The sequence below is a fragment of the Pelobates fuscus genome, chromosome 6, assembly GCF_036172605.1.
Source record: "Pelobates fuscus isolate aPelFus1 chromosome 6, aPelFus1.pri, whole genome shotgun sequence".
Lineage (NCBI taxonomy): Eukaryota > Metazoa > Chordata > Amphibia > Anura > Pelobatidae > Pelobates > Pelobates fuscus.
This window is the reverse complement of record NC_086322.1, coordinates 172,185,714-172,210,942: the sequence shown is the minus strand read 5'-3', so window position 1 is coordinate 172,210,942 and position 25,229 is coordinate 172,185,714. Positions and strand designations below refer to the sequence as shown.

Below are 25,229 nucleotides of genomic sequence, written 5' to 3'. Positions count from 1 at the left end.
TATAAATACACAGTTGATAACGTGCAAGCTACACCCTAAACATGACAGCCATCTTTCACAACAATGTACTGCTATATACTCATACCCTCAGTGCAACTAGCCATGTTATACGCACGTTCAGCCTAGCATGCTCAAATATAACACACTTCTGTCTAAAAAAAAAAAAAGAAGAATGCAGCTTCCGAATGAATCTAAAATGGATGCTGTCCAAGAGGTGGGAGAGTCTGGGAGGGAGGGTCTGCTACTGATTGGCTGGAATGTGTCTGCTGACTGTGAGGTACAGGGTCAAAGTTTACTCAATGATAACGAATAGGGGGCGGACCGAACATCGCATATGTTCGCCATCCGTGGCGAACGCGAAGAAGCTATGTTCGTCTGGAACTATTCGCCAGCGAACCGTTCAGGACATCTCTACCTGTAATCTTAGCGGTGGTGGGAGGAAAAGATAGCCGGTCACTTCCTCCCACATATCACAGAGCCGCGCAGGAGGGGAAGGCAGAGAGGGTACAACCGACTGGACCGCAGTCTTGCACCCAAAAGGTAGGAAAAAGGAAGGTGGCTTAAAATGCATTCTTTTTGCATGTATATCTGTATGTTTGTCTGTATGTGTATCTATATTTATATCTGTGTCAATGTGTGCCCCTTTTTTTATAGGTGTGTATTTGTGTGTGTTTGTGTGTCATTATGTGTGTCTTTGTATCTGCATGTGTCAGTGTATCTGTGCCTGTATGTGTATTAGTGTGTGTCTGTATATATGTATGTGTGTCAGTGTACCTGTATATGTGTCAATGTATCTGTATCTCAACATTCAAACTTCAACACTACACACAAATATACCCCTGCTTACAAATATCAACACAACATACAGACACACCTCTACACACAAGTAAATCACATCTTATAAATGGCAACAGTACATGAAAGAATACAACACAATACTACACATAAATGCACCCCAACATTCACACACAGATAATCTGATCAGTGTTAAATAAAATCCTGCAAAGATGGGCAAGTGGTAGATCCCCAGCTGACAAAGCTTTGTGGAAGTTGTACAACAGACAGGGATTTACCTTTTTTCCATCCTTGTGATAGGGCAGCCCCACAAAAATTCTTGCACCAGGGCCCTCTCTACTTTAATACCGCAACTGCACTGCACCCAGACCACTTCAATTAAATTAAGTTGTCTTAGTGCCTATAGTGTCCCTTTAAGCAATGATTATGCCACTGGCAATATAATCTATAGAAAATATAAATGAAGTAGTTTTGGTGTCAGGGGTACCCTGGAGGCAATCTTACCTCAAGGCGGCTAAACAATTCCTGAAACCCCTAGATTGCCTCCAGTGCTGGTCTCCACTCTTCCAGCTTCTGAGTTTTGAGATTCATAAAGCACGAGTGCCGCCAAGCAGGGGCACAGCTGATTGGCTGAGAGTGGTCAGCTGGCCCTCTCAGCCAATCAGTGACTCCCCGTTCACTTAACTGGCTTGCAAAAGGTACATTTCTTTACAAGATTGTTTTGTGAATGGAGAGTCACTGATTGGCTGAGAGCGTCAGCTGATCGCTCCCAACCAATCAGCAGCACCCTTGCTCGGCGGCACTCCGCGCTTCCTCAATCTAAAAATTCAGAAGGTGGAAACCAGCACTGGAGGGGTTTAACCCTTCAGGTAATAGTGCCTCCAGGGGCCTACCCACACCAAAACTACTTAATTTAGATGTTAGATGTTTTTACCACTTTTCAGGTCATGTCCTTCAGCTATTCATGTAGACTTTATGACTGCACATTTAAATTACCTAATTTCCTACCTACAATATGTACATCATGTCATTTTTTTTTTTTAGATGTGAAAGCAGTGCAAAACTAAATTTAACCCATAAGACACAACTTATTGCAGCAGTGCTAATTTTCTCCTTGCAAAGAAATTACTTTATTTGCCAGAGATCCATTCTGTGTCCCTGTATCTCAGGAGAATCACTGTAAATAGCAGTCTTTGCCCCTTTTGCAACACACACTGCATTATTTGTCAGAATTCTACAGACTTTTTTTTTACGTTATGATAGCATTTTTTGAAAGTTTTTTTCTAAGAAAATGAATTGCTCCTTACAAATCTACAATCAGGGTCAAATACATTTTGTCAAAAGTGTGTATCGTAAATAGTTTTGCTTATCCCAAAACTGCTATACATTTATAATTGCTGTTTTGTGCATGGAACTGAGAATACAATGTATCAAATAAATGTAATACAAAAAAAAAATTAAAAGAACTTAGTAGTGAATGTCTAAAAACCAACGTTAGAGACAAGATTCAGACTGTAAAAGTAAAATGTCTATGGCTCGTAATAATACTAAATATGGCCTTAATTCAATATATATATTGGCAATCTTTATATAGTAATCATTTTAAATTTAGTACAATATCAATGTAGGAGGAAAATAGTATGTTAAAAGAGTAACAAACTGCTCATTAGCGGGTCAACCATACCAGATTTTCCAAAAGTATGGTTGTCATGCATACATTAGTAAACAATTCACAGAGCAACAGTGTTGTAATGGAATACGATAAGCAATTGTAAAAACCACAAAAAGTGTTGCTTTGACCAACAAGTGCGGAGACGGATCCTCAAGCTCAACAAACCAGAAAGAGTTTGGTGTGCGAACCAGTGCTATCAAATTCTGCGGCCAAGACAGAGGCTTGTCTAAGACAAGTCATGAGAAACAGAATTAAGGCAATAAGATAGATTCACAGGCACTCCAATTGTGAAAGCCGCAGGCAGATTTATTGTCACAAAATGAGCAGCAACCAGAATTAAGGCACAAAGTTCTCAAAATATTAAAACTATTTTAAAAGTTTATTTGAAAAACTTATCCAAAAATATTAAATCGAGGACAAAAATGTCAATATCACAAACTCTGATTTTGCTTGACTAATCTATAGAAATTACTAGCTAAGGAATAGTTTTTGGTTTTCTTTTCATAAAACAAATACAATCTTTTCATAATGCAAGCCATAGAACAATATAAACAATAACCATGTTTCCCCATAAAGGAATGCATAATAAGAGACATTTGGGATGTTTTGTGCGTGGCTATATATTAAAATCATAAAAAAAAACTTTTCTGAGAATTTTTTATCAGCAGTCGGTATGTCATGTAGATGGATATTATTCTAACATATTGACTTTTAATTTTATCCTTGCAATGTTGATTTAAAAGTGCCCCGCGGGAGAAAAAGCTGTAGGGTATTATATGATGAGCTGTACATATGAAAACAAAAAAGGAGACTTCGGGGCATATTCTTTCTAGCTTTGAAGCTTTCATTCAGCATTTCATCTTTTTTACACTGACCCTGCCAATCTTCAGTACAGCTTCCTTTAGATCTTGCCAAGAAAAAAAAAAAAAACAAGCAGCATACCCCCCCAACCCCTTCCCCCCCCCCCAACAAAAAAACGGTAACTCATTTCTCACTTCTCACCAAGAATCACAGGCTGTGTGCATCGTGTTTACCTTACACTTGAGTGCTGATACAGATCAGTAGCTCATCATTAATGTCTATATTGCCGAAAAACCCTACATGCTAGATTTTAATTGCTAGGATGGCTGTTTAAGAAATTATTTTTTTTAATCAATTGGTTTCTAACATGCAAGAAAAGTGGTTTTTTTAAAAAAAAAAAAAAAAAAAAAAAGGTTCAGTTGTTAAGCCAAGAATTGCAAGTCTGACTGTGTTGTTTAAGAAATACAAAAAAAAAAAAATAGGGAAAGTAAAGAATTGGAGAAAACATTCACAGTGTCTTATCATTAAACACTGACTTCTGAAATCAAGACTAAGTGAGCCAAGAAACAAACAAACAATATCTCATACTTCGTTGAGTTGGAAATAATATTTATAATAATATTAATAATAATAGAGCTAATTTGTACAGCTAATATTTATAATAATAATAATAATAATACAGCTACTTGAAACTTTATTTGGCAACTCTTCGGAATTCTAATTTCACGTGACATTGAATTAAATGGAAAGATAGGTAAATATAAATTTTCTTCTAATTGCCAATGACATTTTTTGACATTCACATACACCTCTCTCTTTGTAAAACCTCAGTGACCTAGAAATTAGATAAAACCTATTTAGCACCAGGTATGAATCTCTTTTGTCTCCTGAATAATCAGAATGCAGTATGAAGTGGGGATACCTAATCTGTGCACACTATTTGAGTACGTTTAAAGGGAAACTATAGGCTAGCAATACAAAATTGTATTCCTTGCCTATAGTGCCCCCTCACTCGCGCCCCCCTCCCTTGTAGTGATGAAAGGCTTAAAAACCCTTTCGTCACTTACCTGAATCCAACACCAATGTCCCTTGGTACTGTGTCAGGCTCCGACTTTGCTCCTCCTTCTTCAATGTTGGTGACCAAATGTGCATGTGCAGTGATCGCATTAGGACAACCCAACAGGAAAGCATTGACTCAATACTTTCCCATGGGGTTTTTATGTGACGCTGGATGTCCTCGTCAGTTAGGTGACCAAAAATCGTCTAACCACTCTGAATCACCTCTAGTGGCTGTCTGGTAGACAGCCAAAATAGGTGAGGTTAACCCTGCAATATAATTTTTGCAGTTTTTCAATAATTACCATTGCAAGGACAAACTAACACGGACAGTACATCCAGACCACTTCAATGTGCTGAAGCGGTCTTGATGACTATTGTGTCCCTTTAAGCTATTCTCATGTTCATGAAAACAAAGATCGTGTATCTTTGTCACATTGGGCATTATGCTGCTGGAAGAATCTTTTTAAAATGACATTAGAAAGAAATGCAAAATGTCAACATCGATTTTTATATATGCTTTGGCATTCAAACATTTCTATTTGATATAATGTGACCTGATATGTCCCATGGAATCATTCCCGCATTATCCATCACACTACCACCAAACTTTAATTACTCAGGTTTGGTGATAACATGCCTTCTGCAGACTTATTTTAGTTTTCTGTTACCGCAGAAAGGGGGCTTCTGCAATCAAATAACCAAGCCAGAAAATGTATCTCCCTTTCTTGACTTTATATTAATTGTTTTATGCTGCTGCAAGAATTTAAATATATTTAGGCACAATACTACAAGTGGTGCAGCTGTATAGGGGTCCACCGACGCCAAGTGTCATGAGGCCCTTCCTGGCTGCACTAGCAACGCCGGTAATTTCTGCCACAAAACAGAAGAAGGCAGGGATAAAAGGCAGGCCCACTGGTAGAACTTTTAAAGTGCATACTGCAGGAGAAAGAGTTGGACTTGAAGTGGGGGTGAGTGTAGCTACACGAGTGCCAGTGTTTTTGGATCTGTGTGTGTGTATCTATGCATGAGTGTTAGTGTTTAGGGATTTCTGTGTGTATTTGTGCATGTGTATCACTGTCCGTGTATCTGTGTGCATGTGTCAGTGTTTGTGGATCTGTGTGTATCTATGCATGAGTGTTAGTGTTTAGGGATTTCTGTGTGTATTTGTGCATGTGTATCACTGTCCGTGTATCTGTGAATGTGTCAGTGTTTGTGGATCTGTGTGTTTGAAAAATATGCAGACATCCACTGGCACAAACACACATACACAGATCTACAGTCTGTGTGTATCTTTTGGAGTGTATGTGTATGTGTCTGAGTTTAATAATCTGCATCTGTATGGCAGCAACCCACAATCATCTCTATAATAGTGGCCAGGAGGATATTGCCCTCCATTGCCAGCCGTCCACTGCCAATGTAAAACCTTCTGAAGAAAGAGCCTTCAGCAAACCCAGAGTCTGTCACAATATAGTCATAGACTATAAAAGTACAAATGTGTTAGGCAGTGTCATACTCTATTCCTTTTTTATTCTGTGCTTACTACTATTCAGCCATTATGAACTTAAAGGACACTCCAGTCACCATAACAATATTATTGGACTAAAGATGTGATGTGCCAGGAGGACCCTGCCGTTTGCTTACCTTTAGATTTATCAAACAGTTTAACCCCAAAGTCTTCTCTCCAGTATCATTTAGCTATTTTAGATATTGCCCTATCCTTACTCTTCTCTGAGATTTTCAAACAGAAACCATCAAACTGCTGTAGACAGGGACACCACTGATTGACTTATAGCCAGCTGATCTTCTAAGCTGATCAGTAGCTCCCATTTGTAAAAATAATTTCTCTAACCATTCGGAGGAATGGGGAGCTACAGATTGGCAGTCCAAGGCTTCTTGTTTGTGACCGGTTTAACTCCTAAAGGTAGGCTGCCACCAGTTGTTATGGTTCCCGGAGTGAAGACTGAACTAGATTCCATCTGGACAGATAAGAAGATGAATCTACAGCAGGTAAAATAAAATAGACAAGTTAAAACCAGGTAATCTAATGAATCTCAACACTTTAGGTTGTTATAACGAATGGAAATGTTTGAATACCAAGAGGATAATTAATATGCAGTCCGCATAAAACAGCATACAATCTAAAATATATTATACCTCTTTACATTTAATAGCAGAACCAGAGAATACTGCACAATTAAAGTGACAGGCGTTAATACTTGACAAACATAAATTATTAGTATAGGAAGTAAATAGATAATATTCCATGCAGCTAATCAAATATACAAAGATAATCCCACTCACAATATTAGGATATATCCTTATTAGCTAGATATAAAAATAGTCTACCAAATACAATAACTGAATATTGCACTACATCAACAGGCAGTCAATTAGGTGTCAAAAAAATCAATCTAAATATTTTAAAATTGTTGTTTTCTTCTGCATGGAAGATTATTATGTGCAAGGTTTTATTATCTTTTCCATCCTTCATTCCACAAACATTCACAATTGCTATTCTTTATTTTTATTTCAGCAACACAAATTGCACTCAAACATGTCTTGCTAAAATAATTTGAATTTCAACAGATTTTTCTTTACTAGTCCAACAACTTTTGGAATAGCTCCGAAATGTCCCGGTTTAGGAGGGACAATCCCTTGTTCCCTCTTTCCGATCATAATGTTCCTCTTTTCTAGGAGCTCCTTAATGTTGGTGTGCAAAGACATACAGTAGATATACAGTATCTAACAAAAGTGAGTACACCCTTCACATTTTTGTAAATATTTTATTATATCTTTTCATGTGACAACACTGAAGAAATGACAATCTGCTACAATGTAAAGTAGTAAGTGTACAGCCTGTACAACAGTGTAAAGTTGCTGTCCCCTCAAAATAACTTAACACACAGCCATTAAACATCACCCCTAAAATGTCCGAATAGGGCCCAATTAGCCATTTTCCCTCCCCGGTGTCATGTGACTTGTTAGTGTTACAAGGTCTCAGATGTGAATGGGGAGCAGGTGTGTTAAATTTGTTGTTATCGCTCTCACACTCTCTCATACTGGTCACTGGAAGTTCAACATGGCACCTCATGGCAAAAAACTCTCTGAGGATCTGAAAAAAAGAATTGTTGCTCTACATAAAAATGACCCAGGCTATAAGAAGATTGCCAAGACCCTGAAACTGAGCTGCAGCACGGTGGGAAAGACCATACAGTGGTTTCACAGGACAGGTTCCACTCAGAACAGGCCTTGCCATGGTCGACCAAAGAAGTTCAGTGCACGTGCTCAGCATCATATCCAGAGGTTGTCTTTGGGAGATAGACATATGAGTGCTGCCAGCATTGCTGCAGAGGTTGGAGGGGTCAGCCTGTCAGTGCTCAGACCATATGCTGCACACTGCATCAAATTGGTCTGCATGGCTGTCGTCCCAGAAGGAAGCCTCTTCTAAAGATGATGAACAAGAACACCTGCAAACTGTTTGCTGAAGACAAGCAGACTAAGGACATAGATTACTGAAACCATGTCCTGTGGTCCGATGAGACCAAGATAAACTAATTTGGTTCAGATGGTGTCAAGCGTGTGTGGCAGCAACCAGGTGAGGAGTACAAAGACAAGTGTGTTTTGCCTACGGTCAAGCATGGTGGTGGGAGTGTCATGGTCTGGGCCTGCAGGAGTGCTGCCGGCATTGGGGAGCTATAGTTCATTGAGGGAACCATGAATGCCAACATGTACTGTGACATACTGAAGCAAAGCATGATCCCCTCCCTTCGGAGACTAGACCGCAGGGCAGTATTCCAACATGATAACGACCCTTAAACATACCTCCAAGACGACCACTGTCTTGCTAAAGAAGCTGAAGGTCTGGGCATGTCTCGAGACCTAAATCCTATTGAGCATCTGTGGAGCATCCTCAAATAGGAAGCTGGGGGAGCTCTGTGATGTCGTCATGGAGGAGTAGAAGAGGACTCCAGTGGCAACCTGTGAAGCTCTTGTGAACTCCATACCCATGAGGGTTAAGGCAGTGCTAGAAAATAATCGTGGCCCCACAAAATATTACACTTAGGGGTGTACTCACTTTTGTTACCAACGGTTTAGACATTAATGGCTGTGTGTTGAGTTATTTTGAGGGGACAGCAAATTTACACTGTTATACAGGTTGTACACTTACTACTTTATATTGTAGCAGAGTGTCATTTCTTCAGTGTTGTCACATGAAAAGATATAATAAAATATTTAGAAAAATGTGAGGGGTGTCCTCACTTTTATGAGATACTGTACATATAACTCTTTGTAAGATAAAACGTCTCTGATGGAGAGGAATTAGGTAATAGCTCAGTGTCATCAATTCCTCTCTGCTTCTCTCCCCCTATCACTACACTCATGTCTACGTCTCTGCCCATTCCTCTTTATCTCACATCCATCCCTCTATCTCCGTCACTCTTACTAATAGGGACACTATAGTCCCCAGAACAATTACAGCTTAATCTCTATTAGGAGATGCTGATTGGCTCAGTGCGGTGACTTGTTATGGGAAAACATTGGATTGGCTAAGATCATCAAGTTTGATTACATCAGACAAGGGGGCGGAGTGTGTCATGAGGAAACCTGTACAGCGCTGGAAAAAGGTGAGTAAAATCACCTTTAACACTTTACACAGGGGAACGGGGACCTAAACTGTTATTTTAGACCTATAGTGTCAGGAATAAATGTTTGTATTCCTGACACTATAATGTATTTTAATCACCTTATCATACTAACACATTGCTCACTCACTGTTATCCCTCTCTACCCATCCTTCTATGACTTCAAACTTATGTCTCCCTACCCCCTTCTCACACTTATTCCTTCCCTCTATTATTCCCACCCATCCCTCCCTATAATTCGTCCACATTACCTATCCACCCCCACACTCCATTTGTTTCCCCATCAACTTATTGCACCCTACCACCCTCCCATCATTCCCACCCCTACCTCACTCCCCACCCAGCCTCCACCCTTCCCCATCATTCCATTAGTGTCCTGTCCATCCTTCACTTTCTATCCTTTCCCATCTTTCTCATACAATCCTTGAACCACTCCAAACTTACCATCCCTCTCTCCATCCATCCTATCACTCCCCATCTTCCCTGTCCCTCTCCATCCTCCCATCACTACCCCCACTTTCACCCATTCCTTTCAAATCACCTAGGTATCAATCCTATACCTATCCCTCTTTCTCCCCATCCCTTCTTCTCTCCCTATCATCCAATCACTCCCACCCATCCCTTTGTTCTGATTATCGTATCACTGCCACCCATTCCTTTCTCTCTCCTTATTCTCATGTCACTCCCACAAATACCTCCCTATCTCCTATCATTCCCACCCATATCTCCTATCACACAAAATCATACATTCTTCTCTATAACCTCCTATCACTCTTAACACATATCATTTACACTTACTAACACACAGCCACACACATCACTAACTGTATCCAACATATGTTGTTAAAGGGTTACTCCATGTGAGCCAGAACCTTGCACGGTCCAATCACAGGCTTCTCATAGAGCAATTTTTTTTTAAAAAGAGCAATTTTATAGGGGTAGAGGGGGAGGGCGGCAGCATACTGTGCATGTTGACCCTGAATGTATTTTATGCACAGAAATTATTTTAGTGCTGTCAGGGGAGGGCTGGCAGCCTTAGGCCTGGGAAGCAAATTCAGTCAAGTGGCCCATTGCAACAAAAGGAGAATAAAAACACCTTTCCCATGTGATTGAAAGGGGAGATGGGGGGTGGGGGGGGGGGCAGTCACCTAAACAGACACACTCACTGACAGGCACACACACACTTGCTGATTTGACACACACTAGCAAACACACACTTACTGACTGACACACAATAACACACAGACAGACACACTGACAAACACAGACATACTGAAACACACACACACACACACACACACACACAGACATACTGACACACACAGACATGAACACACACTTTTAAAGCCAGTAGACAGGGCTGAGTAAGGGGACAGAGCTGTAGTGGGGGGTATGAGCTGTAATTGGGGGTTAAGAAATGTAGTGGGGGGATAGGGGCTGAAGTAGGTTAATGGCTACAATTTGGGAAAGGGGCTGTGGTGTGGGTGATATGAGTTGCAATTGGGCGAGAGGAGCTGTAGTGGGGATGGCATGGGGGCTGTGGTGGGGGGCATGGGGCTGAGGAAGGGGGAAATTGGGCTGAGGAAGGGGGACATGAGCTGAGATGGGGGACAGATGCTGAGAGGAGGGGACAGGAGCTGAGAGAAGGGGGACAGGAGCTGAGAGGGGAGCGGGAGCTGAGAGGAAGTGCAGGAGCTGAGAGGAAGGTGAGGAAGGGGACAGATGATCGGGGCAGGAGCTGAGAGGAAGGGACAGGAGCTGAGGGTGGACAGGAGCTGAGCAAGGGGACAGGGCTGAGCAAGGGGACAGGGGCTGACGAAGGGGGACAGGGGATGAGAAAAGGAACAGGGGAAGGGGAACAGGGGCTGATCAAATGGACAGGGGCTGAGCAAGGGGGACAGGGACTGAGAAAGGGGGACGGGGCTGAAAAAAGGGACAGGACTGAGGAAGGGGATAAAAATAAATAAATAAAGTGTATTCCCCCCTCCCTGAGTCTTACCTTACGCTAGAATTCCCCAGGGATTCTGGGAGAAGAGCAGCGAAAGTCACGCCCCCTCCTCTTGACATTATCAGGAGAGACCGGCCGACTCCACTGCTGCAGGCTGCAGGTAGAGAGGTAAGTTGAAAAATCCAAATCCCCAGCCAGAGGCAATTCTGATTTTTCCTTTTTTGGCTGGATGCGGACGGCCCGGGATTTAGGGTGGTAAAATGCCCCCCCGCCCCTGAGTGCTGGGCTCCTTAAAGGAACACTATAGGGTCAGGAACACAAACATGTATTCCCACCCTATAGTGTTACAACCACCATCTAGCCCCACTAAATTTAATGAAATCTTACTTGTATCAAGTCTGCCACTGCTGGCTCTGCCCCTGATCTGCCTGTTTTGCTGACATCATCAGAAGTGGTCTGAGCCAATCACAGTGATTTCAAATAAGATTGTCTGAGACTGTCAAGAAGGCCGATCATGGGTAGAGCCAAGACAAGCCAAACACAGCCCTGTCCAATCAGCATCACCTCATAGAGATTAATTGAATCAATGCATCTCTATGAGGAAAGTTCAGTGTCTCCATGCAGAGGGAGGAAACACAGAATGACAGGAAGCACCTCTAGAAGCCATCTGAGGAGTAAAAAATAGTGTGTACTGCAAAAAGCCTGAAGGCACCGGCGTAGGAACTGGGGGGGGGGGGGGGGGGGACAATGCATCCCCCCCAGGAAATCATCCGGGGGGACAGATAATGCAGAAATCCCCCCCAGATCCGCCGTCCGAAGGGGAGCACAAAAATCACTTGTCAGACTGACAAGTGATGTTTGCCATCCCCCTGACAGGCTGCGTGCGGCTCCATAATGGAACCACACGCAGTGTACATTGGGAGGGGGAGCACCTCCCTCTCCCGCTCTTCATAGGAACGCCGGGTGTCACGTGACTACCCGGCGCTCAGTCTGACACCGTGCGCCGCTTAAAGAGGTCCCCCTCCCCTGCTCTGTGCGGTAAAACTGCAGGGAGGGGGGAGCCGGCGTCATTATAAGCTCAGACGCCGACTCTGAAAAAAAAAAGCAGCTGCCTGCCCTGCCATTGCCAGGTATTTAGTATGGAAGGGTTAGAGGGGAGATATAATTTGGGGAGGGGGAGGGGAATGGTGTTACCAATAGGAATGGAGGGGGGTGGAAGGGTACTAATAGGGGCAGAAGGGGGTACTAATATGAATGGAAGGGAGTAGGAGGGGGTACAAATATGAATGGAGGGGGGTAGGAGGGGGTACAAATATGAATTGAGGTTGGTAGGAGGGGGTACAAATATGAATGGAGGGGGTACAAATATGAATGAAGGGGGGTGAGAGGGGGTATTAATATGAATGGAGGGGGGTACTAATATGAATGAAGGGGGTAAGGGGCCTACTAATATGACTAGAGTGGGTGGGGCTGTGGGGGGGGGGTAGTAATATGAATAGGAAGGGGTAGTAATATGAATGGAACAGGTATAGGGGGGTAGTAGTATTAACGGAAGGGGTATGGGGGTAGTAATATGAACGGAACAGGTATAGGGGGTAGTAATATGAACTGAAGGGATAAAGGGGGGTAGTAATATGAACGGAAGCGGTATGGGGGGTTAGTAATATGAACGGAAGGGGTATAGGGGGTAGTAATATGAACGGAAGCGGTATGGGGGTAGTAATATGAATGGAAGGGGTATGGGGGGGTAGTAATATGAACGGAAGGGGTATGGGGGTTAGTAATATGAACGAAAGGGATATGGGGGTAGTAATATGAGCGGTAGGGGTATGGGGGGGTAGTAATATGGACGGAATGGGTATGGGGGTAGTAATATGAACGGAACTGGTATCGGAGGGGTAGTAATATGAACGGAAGCGATAGGGTAGTAATATGAATGGAAGGGGTAGAGGGAGTAGTAAGTGTCCCTAAATGGCAGTTAGGAAATGTGGTCACCCTAAGTCAGGGCAGCCATTAACACGGGGCAAAAGGGTCAGCTGCCCGGGCCCAGGTGCTCCTGGGGGGCCCCAGGCAGCTGCCTCTTGAGTCCCGCTGCCCACAATAATATGCTAAAAATTGTACCTCTCAAATCCTGATCTGATTCAATCCTCCACTATTCGGCATCGCCGCATATTAAAGGACTTTGTTTGCTCCTCCTCCCGACCTCCCTTGCCCTCTGCGTACGCGCGTTCCATGATGTCACGTGGAGTCACGGCAACGCTAGGGTGAGCCACGGTCTCCTACAACTGCAGAGCAGTGCCTCACGCTTTCAGCCCTGAACCCTGAGCCCAGAGCACTGCTGGTGTCTTCAGTACTGTAAGTACATGAAGATATATTACTTGTTTTATGGGGGTTAGGAGGCTAGGTGGTTGGAGGGGAGATGATTAGGGACGGGTGGATAGAGGGGTTAACCAGGGATATCATACTGATCACATGGAATGCTCACATCTAGACAGGGATATCATACTGAGCACATGGAATGCTCACATCTAGCCAGGGATACCATACTGAGCACATGGAATGCTCACATCCGGCCAGGGATATCATACTGAGCACATGGAATGCTCACATCTAGCCAGGGATGCCATACTGAGGACATGGAATGCTCACATCTAGCCAGGGATGCCATACTGAGGACATGGAATGCTCACATCTAGCCAGGGATGCCATACTGAGCACATGGAATGCTCACATCTTACCAGGGATGCCATACTGAGCACATGGAATGCTCACATCTGTCCAGGGATGCCCTACTGAGCACATGGAATGCTCACATCTAACCAGGTATGGAATGCTCACATCTAACCAGGGATATCATTAGTACAGTACTATCTGCACATTGTTTAAAATATATATATATATATATATATATATATATATATATATATATATATATGTATTTTAGAATAATGATAGACATTTTTATTTCATACATACGTGATGATTCTTTTTCCCCCTCTTTATTCAAGTGACACTATAGTTACCAGAACCACAACGGCTAAACGTAGTAGTTTTGGTGTTTATACCATGTCTCTGCAGGCTTTTTAATGTAAGTGCACTGCCTTTTTAGAAAAAAGCAGTATTTACATTACTGCCGAGGAATACCTTATCAGGCGGCCACTAGAGGTGCTTTCTAGTCCAGTATTGCACAACGTGCAGCACTAGCATTCACGCTGAACACTCCTCATAGAAATGCATTGATTCAACACATCTCTGTGAGGAGATGCTAATTGGTGCACCGTGCAGTGCAGTGTTTTGCCATGCATTGGGTTGGCTGATATATATTCAAACACTGTACATTCATGTGCATTGTATTGATGAGGTGATCTGTAATAAACTCACAAACTGCACGTTCCTGTGAGTTATTTTGCTGTAGAGTTTGTGATAAACTCACACACTGCACTTCCCCATGCATTTTATTGCTGAGGTGTACTGTGATGTACTTGCACCTCACACATTACTGTCAGTTGTATTGCTGTGGAGCTATGCGATACACTGATATGCTTCACATTATATTATTTCACACACACACTTAAAATTTAGCATTATTATTATTATTTTATTATTTACATAGCACCATCAAATTCAGTAGCGCTGTACAATGGGATAAACAACTTCCAGTTTACTGAAAAAGAATATACCCGGCGAGTAAGAATGCTATCCCCCCAGATTTGTGGGGGTTCCTACGCCCATGCCTGAAGGTAATGATTCTACTCACCAGAACAAATTAATAAGCTGTAGTTGTTCTGGTGACTATAGTGTCCCTTTAAGTCACATGTCGTGTACCAGGAGTGCAACTAGCCACTGGCACATGAGTGCAGATTATTCAATATGTGCAGCGTTTCACACATTAACTGCACATACATACTCCTGCCACCATAACCACTTCAAATCACTGGTTGGAGTAACTGTTATTAAAATGTTCCGGCACATTACCATATTGGGTGTTTATTCAGTAAGCAGTTAAAAGAAGTGAAATGTAAACAGATTTATTTATTTTAGACTAACAGGATTAATATCGGTCTCTGCTATATTTGCAGCTGGCCATTCGGTATCCCCGGTCACTAGTGTCCGGTACATATTATATCAGGGTTATTAATATTGCTGACCCCTTTGGTCAGAATCTTGTCTGACGCCAGGGTTACAGCGCAGTGCACACTGTCACACAGTGATGGCCAGGTAAGGTCTGTGCACACTGCCGTCCCGGCACCAGTCACTGCAGCTTCACCGGAGCTGCTGCATGATGGGAAATGGGTACAGCAGTGATGACGTCACTCCATAGCGGGGTCTGATTGGATAAGCAGTCGCCTTGGAGGCGTTATACTTAGTGCGTTGTCATGGAGACTTAGCCGCGTCCTGATACTGTGACAACGTGTGACTGGGGAGAGCGGAGCGAGAGCCTGACACAGGGAGATAGACACTACCTACCGGCAGACACTACCTACCGGCAGACACCACTACCTACCGGCAGACACTGCTTACACTCGGTAGGTGTCCGGGCCTTGTATATAAACAGTTATCACTCACTGACTGGGAGAATATTACTGACATAAATACCGATTGTATTTGGCAATATTAACTTATCATCCCATGTAACACAGTGATAGTAATACATGTATGGCAATAGGATAAGAGTAAACTAAATCCTGGTTAAATCCTATATTCATCATTTACTGGAGAGACTGAGCACCCATCAAGAGGGATCTAACTCTGTGCAAGTAAATTATATGTATAAACATTCTCACACACACACTACAAAATAAAATGTACACATTTATTTGTATTATTGTAATAGTGATGTCATGTAAAGCTGTAACAATACAAAATCACTTACATGAGTCCAGAGGTTTCTTTTATACCTGGCTCTGTGTTCGTCTTATACCTGGCTGTGTGTTTGTATTAAACCTGGCTCTGTGTTTGTGTTAAACCTGGCTGTGTGTTTGTCTTATACCTGGCTGTGTGTTTGTGTTACACCTGGCTCTGTGTTTGTGTTAAACCTGGCTCTGTGTTTGTGTTAAACCTGGCTGTGTGTTTGTCTTATACCTGGCTGTGTGTTTGTGTTACACCTGGCTCTGTGTTTGTGTTAAACCTGGCTCTGTGTTTGTGTTAAACCTGGCTCTGTGTTTGTGTTAAACCTGGCTGTGTGTTTGTGTTACACCTGGCTGTGTGTTTGTCTTATACCTGGCTCTGTGTTTGTGTTAAACCTGGCTGTGTGCTTGTGTTACACCTGGCTGTGTATTTGTCTTATACCTGGCTCTGTGTTTGTGTTACACCTGGCTGTGTGTTTGTGTTACACCTGGCTGTGTGTTTGTCTTATACCTGGCTCTGTGTTTGTGTTAAACCTGGCTGTGTGTTTGTGTTACACCTGGCTGTGTGTTTGTCTTATACCTGGCTCTGTGTTTGTGTTTGGCAGACCACTCACCTGCTAAGTGTATAAGAAGAGGACAGAGATAACGGGACAAGGTGCCTATGTATGTATGGCCCCCGGGGTGTCAGTGTGTAGTGGAAGTGAGAAGTGTTTGATGGATGGGTGTTTATAACTTATATTTATCTCTCATTATCATGAGCACTTTTGCTAGTTTTAGACACACACTAGGGACACAGCAACCATCTTTGTCTAGTGGAGGCTTTTGAGGAAGATGCTAGTATTGAGTATTTTCTGTGGGATCTTTTTTTTTCTGTTAGTGAGCAGAAGAATGGTTACCTCCAGAGGGCTGGAGAGACAAGTCAAAATATGTTCAAAGGAAAAAAATCAGGTAGACGGGGCCAGACTTACATGTCAGGTGCCTGTAGACACAGAAATCTTCCATTCCCCTCCCTCCCAAAAAATGTAAGTGCTGGTCCATTTGTCAGTATAAAAAAAAGTTAGTAAAACAAATCCCACCTCCTCACCCCTTTCCAGTAATATTTAACCCCTTACCTGCCCTTTGATCACTGCAATGAACAAAATACAGATCACAGTATTTTACTCTGATCTGATTTTTTATAAGCCCTTAACTTTTTTATTTTTAACCCTTGGGGTTTAAACTTATTTAATTAGTTATTATATTTAAAAAAAATAAAAAATTGGTTAGCTATTGTGGGTGAAAGTAACTGGGGAAATTGGCAGATTTACCGTTAGGCTAGTTAGGGGTTAACATTAAAAAAAAGTGTTAAAAGGTAAAAAACAAAAAAAGAAGATTAAAAAAAGAAAAAAAAACACTGAAAACATTATTCCACTTTCAAAATATGCCTTTTAAAATACCTTTTTTTTTTTTTTTTTTTAAAGAAATGGTATGCCGTGTGGGGTAATTTAAATTAGCAACCTGCTAAAATGCTCCAAAATTAGACCTGGACCCAGTGTGAAAATTCAAAGTTTGAAAAAACCCTGAAATGAATGTGCCCCTTCAACACCCTGATATACCTGGCAAATGTATATACGGGGTTATTGCTGTATTCAGATAACATAACTGAGCAACATATGAAGGATAATACAGGCGTAGCACACATACATTTTGCAAAATATGCTCAATACCACTACACTTGGTACAAGCTAGCGAAAAAATGATTCCACTAAGGTTCAAAATATGCCTTTTGAAATATCCTGATGTATTTATTTTAGAAATAGTATGACTTATGGGGTAGCTTAAATAAGCAACCTGCTAAAAATGCTCTAAAATGGAACACGGATCCATCAAAAATACCAGTAAAAAATTCCACTCAAAAACATGAAATTGTCACGTCTGTTTTACAGCTGTACAGTTACAGCTGTAACTTTACAAAATAGTGTCTAGGTCACATATTGGGCATATTGTTTTACTCAGAAGATGTAACCGAGCATAATTCTGGGGCTTTTATGCAGGGCTGGCGCGTCCATAAGGCGGCACAGGCGGCCGCCTTAGGGCGCACCGGCTCTGGGGGCGCAAGATTTCAGTGACCGGCAGGAGGGAAGTGCTCCCTCCTGCCAGGTCACCTTCTGGACCCCCGGCGGGCTGCAGTGTTCTAATGAGAGGTGGCGAGGGAGCTCTAACCTGTCTGCTCTGCTCCCTTGCGCGCTGTTTGCTGATTCTGCGGGAGCCGGAATATGACGTCATATTCTGGCTCCCGGCATCAGTAGACGGCACGCGAGGGAGCAGAGCAGACAGGTTAGAGCTCCCTTGCCGCCTCTCATTAGAACACTGCCGCCCGCCGCACTGAAGCCCCACTGGACCCCAGGGACAGATCCATGCCAGCTCTCCAGGTAGGGAGGCTGGGTGGATATTATTAATAATTTGTGTGTTTCTGAAAGTGTATGTGTGAGTGTGTGTTTGTCTGTGAGTGTGTGTCTGTGTATGTGTTTGTCTGTGAGTATGTGTCTGTGTGTGTATGTGTGTGTGTGTCTGTGTATGTGTTTGTCTGTGAGTGTGTGTCTGTGTGTGGGTGAGTGTGTGTCTGTGTGTGTGTCTATGTATGTGTGTGTATGTGTGAGTGTGTGTATGTGTTTGTCTGTGAGTGTTTGTCTGTGAGTGTGTGTCTGTAAGTGTGTATGTTTAGGCATTTGTGAGTGAGTGAGTGTGTGTGTGTCTGTGAATGATTGTATTAATGTGTGTGTCTGTCAGTGTATGAGTGTGTTTTGTCAGTGTGTGTTTGTGAGTGTCTGTCAAATCAGTGAGAGTATGTTTCTAATTGAATGTGTGTCTGTCAATGAATGAGTGTGTGTCAGATCAGTGAGTCTGTGTCTGTCAGTGACGTCTGTGTGTTTGTCATTGAGTGTGTGTGGCTGTTAGTGTGTATACACCACTGAGTGTAGCGTGGCGGAAGCGGAGCGCAGTACAGGAGCTTCTGTTTCCTGTACCCGGCCAGACTGACAGGAAGTGCTCACTGAGAGAGCACTTCCTGTCAGTCCAGCCGGGTACAGAAAACTGAAGCTCCTGTAGAGGATCTGCTCCGCAACGCTACAAGACAGGTAGGAGGCACACCAGGAAGGGGAGTGTGACCGCTAAGAGGGTGGGGGGTGCACCAAGGGACAGAGAGGGGAGGGGAGAGAAACACCAAGGGACAGGGAAAAGAGGGGGGAGAGGAGAGGAACACTAAGGGACGGGGAAGAGGGAGGGGCTGGTTAGGAGGCACATAGGTGAAGATGTTAATTTTAGAGGGGGGCGGAAAAATTAATCTTCGCCTATGTACCCAAAAATCCTTGCACCGGCCCTGCTTTTATGACACTGGCACATATCAAATGTACAAAATTCAGTTTTTTTTCCACCACAAACTTTGACAGTAAATGGTGAAAGAATGTCGGCAAGTTAAGGCACAATGTACGCCATTTAAGATACCCTGGAGTATATGCTTTCTCAAATGGAAGGCCTTTGTTGGGTTATTTGAACATTAAAACTGCTCTAGTGTCTCATATTCAGACATAGGCCCATCAAATTCATCTATGAAAATTCTAACTATAGAAACTGAAATAGCCTAGTCTTTTGTATGGCTTTTGTAGCTTAACAGAATAATGGCAAAGACATACAATGGGGGCATTGTTGTACTCAACAGATGTAGCTGAACACAATATGGGGTTTTGAACAGGAATAGCACATACCAGCTTTACGAAATACACATTTAAAAAAAACATTTATTATATATATATATATATATATATATATAACAAATTTTTACTACAATATTTAGCAGAGATTGGTGGTGAAATGGCTACGTAAAAGAGTGGTAAAATAACCTTAAGTAAATAGTAAAAAGTATGATATCTACTTTATATAAATATATACTTTTGTGTGGCAATTTTCTTTTCTGGGATGTCTATTAACCTTAAAGACAAACATTAAAACTTCTAAAATTGCTTCACATTGAAATTTTATTTTACTCCTTGTATTTTGTGATCTGTAACTTTCAAAATAAACTGAAATCCTAGACATATTAGAAATTCTGTAAATCAAGACACATAAATAAAACATGTTTGAATTACTTTTTCCAAGCTGGACACATGTGCAAAAATTGTGGGGGGGAAAAGTGTTTTTTTTTTTTTTTTTTATAATAAATGAGAATTTTGTATATGTATATGTCACATCAAATTAAAGCCCATTTTGTCCTTTAAAAAATGATATATAATATGTGTTGGTGCAAGAAATAACAAAAATGCAAATTGCAGTTTAACAAAGGCAGCAAAAAATGCCAAACTTCCTTGTGTCCTTAAATGTATGACCAGCTTCTGATGGTGTGTCCTTAAGGGATTAAGAGGTACACATGCATATGTAAAAATATTTGGGAGGGAGATAGTTTTATTCAATTGGGGACACTTATTTTAGAGTGCCTGGTTTCTGACTGGCATTAAACTAGAGACAGATGGCAGTTTACCTTTATGTGAGAGGGATACAAGACAATGTAATTTCATTAAACCTAAAGTGAAAGCTATTATGTTTATGTCAACAATCTTTTATAATCCCATAATTTCCATTATTTACTGCTAAAGCTGTTTCCGTTTATATGTATACATAGTATGAAGGTCCTTATATTCTTACTTAAACATAACACGAGTAATTATAATCATGTTTCCAGCACTAATTAGCCACGTAATGACACATCTTCAGTTTGCTTGTTTTGTAGTTAAATCAGGGCCGGCCCAAGACATTATGCTGCCTGGGTCCAAGAGTGAAATGCTGCCCGCCCTTCTCTCCCCCCTCTTTACCAAAACCTAAACCACACCCACATTCATTATGTTATGCAGTGTGTGTAGTTACTATAGTGGATACAAAGTGTGTTTGTGAAGTGGATTCAGTGTGTGTGTATGGTATGCAGTGTGTGTAGTTAAAGCATTATGTGTGTGTACAGTGGATGCAGAGTGTGTGATTGCGTATTGTATGCAGTGGATGAAGTGTCTGTGTGTATTGTACACAGTTTGTGTAGTGAACAAATTGTGTGTGTGTGTAGTGGATGCAGTCTGTGTTTGTGTAGTGGATGCAGTCTGTGTTTGTGTAGTGGATGCAGTGTGTGTGTGTGTGTAGTGCATGTAGTGGGCATCTTGTATGCAGTGTGTGTAGAGTATACAGTGTGTGTATGTTTATAGTGGATGCAGTGCGTGTAGTGCATACATTGTGTTTAATGCATGTAATGTGTGTGTGTGTGTGTGTGTGTGTGTGCATACTGGATGCAGTGTGTGTGGTGCATGTAATGTGTGTATTGTATGCAGTGTGTGTGTGGTGCATGTAATGTGTGTATTGTATGCAGTGTGTGTAGTGCATGTAGTGTGTATTGCATGCTGCATGAGGCCCTTAAGCATTTGATTCAATGCTTTCCTATGGGGAGGTCTAATGCGTGCACGGCATTTGCCGCATTAAGCTCTGCTCATCGCAGGACAGTGGAGGGGACAGAGCGTTGACCCATCGCTGGGAAAAGGTGAGTAAATAAAGGATTTTTAACCCTTTATTTACCAGGAAGAGGGGGGAGCGAGGGAGGGGGAAGGTAGGGGGAGCGATAGTGCCCGCAATACAGCTTTGTATTCCTGGCATTACAGTATCCCTTCAAAGGACACTTTAGACTCCTAAAACACTTCAACTTGCTTTATGTCGGAAGATTCTGTTTGGGCTTTTGCCCATTTCCAGGTCCGCGCCGCTTTTGCCCGGCGGGTGGCTCGTTTTCGTGGGGGCCCCACAACCTCAGGTGTGACAGGACGTACCCTGTCCGTCATTTCAGTTTTGGAGGCATATTTTCCCACGTTGTGGGTTTTGCAGGTGGCTTTACGGCCCTCTCTGCGTACAGGGGGCTCATCTGCAGCCCTGGCGTGAGCAATATTCGGGTTGGATGCCTTAATGGCGTTCGAAATGGAGTGCGATATGTTGTCAGACATAACCCCCATTGCGTTATAAATAGCCTGGGTGACAGATTTTGACATGGTGGCATCTAAGAGCGAGTGAAACTCCTCTGAGTCCAGGTGCTCCAGGGGGTTCACCGTGTCCCCTTGTAGGGTTAAGGGTTCAGACCCTATGGGCCTGCGGTGGGTTTTGGCGTCCCCCTTATCACTGGGGCCAGGGGCAGAAAAATCATTAGAGTTCTGCATCTTGGGTATCTAAGGGTGAGTGGCACGCTAGTTAACGAGGGGTTAACCTTCTGCAGTAGCAGTTGACGCAGGTTAACAGGGCCGGAGACAAGGCAACAGGAAAAAACAGAGACACAGCAAACTTGCACTGTCAGCTTACCGAGTGTTCCCTCAGGAATGGCCTCTGGGGACACTGGTAAGCTGACAAGCAGGTTAGGCAACCAATCAGCTTGCGCCTTCTTAATGGGCTGTGCAAGCTGAGGTGCCGCCCCTTTAAATGGCCACCGTCCTGTGCGGCCGCGACCGCGCATGCGCGCGCGCGCTGCCCCGTTCGTGAAAGTGCAGCGGCGGGGAAAGTCCTCTGAAGGAAGACCGGACCCTTCCCAGAGGCTTCCCCGCGGTGAGTGAGCAGAGAGGGTAATAAACTACCCAGTGGGGGCCCGCGGGACCGGCACACCCGCCGGGGGGGGGGAGCGGGGTACCGGCGGGAAAACGCGGGGAAAGGGCTCCCTGAGGAGGAGAGACCCTCAGGGAGAATAAAAAACAAAACTAAAACGGACGGCAGTTAAAATACAGTAAAATACAGTAAAATTTAAACATACACAGAAAAATCACAATAAATTTTTTTAAAGGAAAAAATAAAGGTGTACTTAGCTGAGGCAGCAGCAAAGAAAGAGGAAAAGGAGGAGGTTACATGAAAGGATATTAGTCAAGGACTGTTCCTATTGGTTAGAGATAATGATGTAATGTTAACCCTGTGAGGGTAGTTATACATGTTTCTTTTTTCCTACAAATAAACACCTTAGCTTTTTTTCTTTGCTGTTGAGGAATAAAAGAAAGAGATAAGCCTAATAAGAGCCTTCGCGTGTCCTTTAATAAAATCCGGGCTAGGTTAAATTCAAGAGACAGACAATATCTCAGAGCAGCTGCCTTGCAAAGTTCCTAGAGTTTCAATTGGACAGCAACAGAAAGTCTAGGCTGGTGTGGCAAACCTAGCCACTTCTGGACTGTATTATTAAAGGTTGTCCGTAGGCTGAATGTATATTGTATATTTTAAATTGTATATGTACCGTATCATGGCCGTTCGCATGCTGGCAGCCGCACGATGCCAGCATACAAATCCCTTTCGTTTGACGAAACCCGGCTATACAGGCCGTTCGCCATACGAATGTGGGCTCCCCAGGTAGACCACCCACTCACCAGTCGTGTGGCAACAATTAACCGATTGCAACAATGTTGCAATCGGTAATTAAGGGCTCTCCTAGGTGGCCGTCGTTCGGCTACCGACCATGCGGCGGTCGGCCATCTTGGATCCTTTGTCCCTGCAGCGGTGTTCGGTCGTCGAGAGCCTGGAACTGAAAACGGCTACTCAATGATCCGAACACCGCTGGACTTCCAGAGCGTTCGGGAGTTCCGCGTTCGGCACATTATGTTCCCCATAGATGTTCGGTACTTTTAAACCGAACTCAATGTTTTAATGTATTTTGTGCGGCGTTCGGGTAATTTAGCTGGGATCAGAGCGGTATTCTCACTAAATGTGCCCGCCGATCCCAGCTATCTACCGAACGGTCATTCGGCTAAAAGAGAGTAAAAATGTAGAAAATATGTATTTCTGTGTAAATTGTCGGTTTTGCTCCACGAGGGGATAATCCACTTAATCGTCCATTTTAGTGGGAGTATCCCTCTCGTGCAGCAATGCCTGTTGGGATAATTACAATGCCTGATGGGAGAAATCCCCTGTAACATCTGTGAGGAAACCCCTTGCAAGGGGAACTGCATAAATATGGAAGTCTGTGAATAAAGCAAGTTAGTTGACTCCCAAACTGTGTTTCGTCCGGTTATTGGGAGGATTGGGAATATTGCCGTGCTTTCTGCTCTGACTGTGGATTTCCTGAGGATACCAACGGATATCGTGGACTAATATACTGCATTCCGTTACAGCTGGGTTAAAAATGAGAAGGCTTACAAAGGTCTCAGACAAGATTACTATCAATGCAAAAATGCATAATTAATTACATGTATGTTTTCACTGAGGGTATACGTACTAAACAGTGATTTTTTTTTTTCATTTGGGCAGTGCCATTAAGGGCAAAAATAATTTTGGCATTTTGTGCTGTGTGTGTTCAACCACAGTTTCCATCTTTCTAATTTAGTTCACAGACACATATTATATACTGTTTTAAAGGACAAAAAATACTTTAATTTGATGAAGAAAAAAAAATCAACAAATTCCTTTTGTCCTGATTTACATTAGGACTACCCCATAGGAAAGTATTTAATCAATGCTTTCCTACGGGGTTTAGCTGATGATGGATATCCTCGTGCACGTTTACCGTCAGGCGATCATAAATGGCCTAACAACCCGGAAGCGCTTCTAGTGTAAGCCTGGTAGACAGTCACTAGAGGTGGAGTTAACTCTGCAAAGTAATCATTGCAGTTTATCAAAAACTGTAATAACTACAATTGCAGAGTCACTGCACCCAGTCCACTTCAATGAGCTGAAGTGGTCTGAGTGCCTAAAATGTCCCTTTAAGTACGTAGTTCGTAAACCTGATGTGTGCTATCCCTGTACAAAACCCTATATGTGTTTAGCTACATATGAGTACAACAATGTATGTTTGCCACTATCTTGTGAAGTTACAGCTCCATACAAGAAACCTGACTATGTCAGTTTTTATAGTTAGAATTTTAATTCATGGATTTGATGGGCATATGTTTCATTTTTGGGGCATTATAGCAGCTTGACAGTTCAAATTACCCCATTAATGCATACCATTTGTTAAAGTATTCAAAATTATTCAGCCCCCATTAAAAAACAGGTTAATTGACAAAATGTACAGACTTTCAGTTGCTTGTATTGAACAAATCAAACAAAAGCAATTGAAATAGCCCAACACAACAAGTGCTTCAAGTGTTTTCCCCAAATTCAACTGAAAATGCAACTAATGCCTTTCTTAATATTATTTAACTCCCTGAACAGAATTCCTCACAACAGCACAAATATGCAGCAAGGCTTGGTGGCAACATGCACAGAGGTTTCAGTGAGCACATTAGGTGCAGTAAGTTTCCATCTCAGAACTCCATGACTGACCCAAAAGCACGCTTCTCTCCAATTTGCTCAAAATCATAATAATAAACCACAGAAGTTTGGGGATTCTGTTTGGTGGAGCGTCGAATTAAAACTGTAATTTTCGGCCCAATCGATTAGCGGTATGTCTGGAGGAAGAGGAATGAAGCAGACGCTGAAAAGAACAGAAAAGAACAGTCTGCCTA

At 42.6% G+C, this 25,229-nt stretch overlaps 1 protein-coding gene across 1 annotated transcript in view; it reads left to right on the top strand.

The window, feature by feature from the left end:
* The first annotated feature begins 15,353 nt into the window (after positions 1 to 15,353).
* TTC29 (tetratricopeptide repeat domain 29) overlaps positions 15,354 to 25,229 on the top strand; it is a 353,701-nt gene continuing 343,825 nt past the window's right edge. The window contains exon 1 of the mRNA XM_063460092.1: positions 15,354 to 15,444. The gene's annotated coding sequence lies outside the window, so the exon portion shown is untranslated. The remainder of the gene's footprint in view (positions 15,445 to 25,229) is intronic.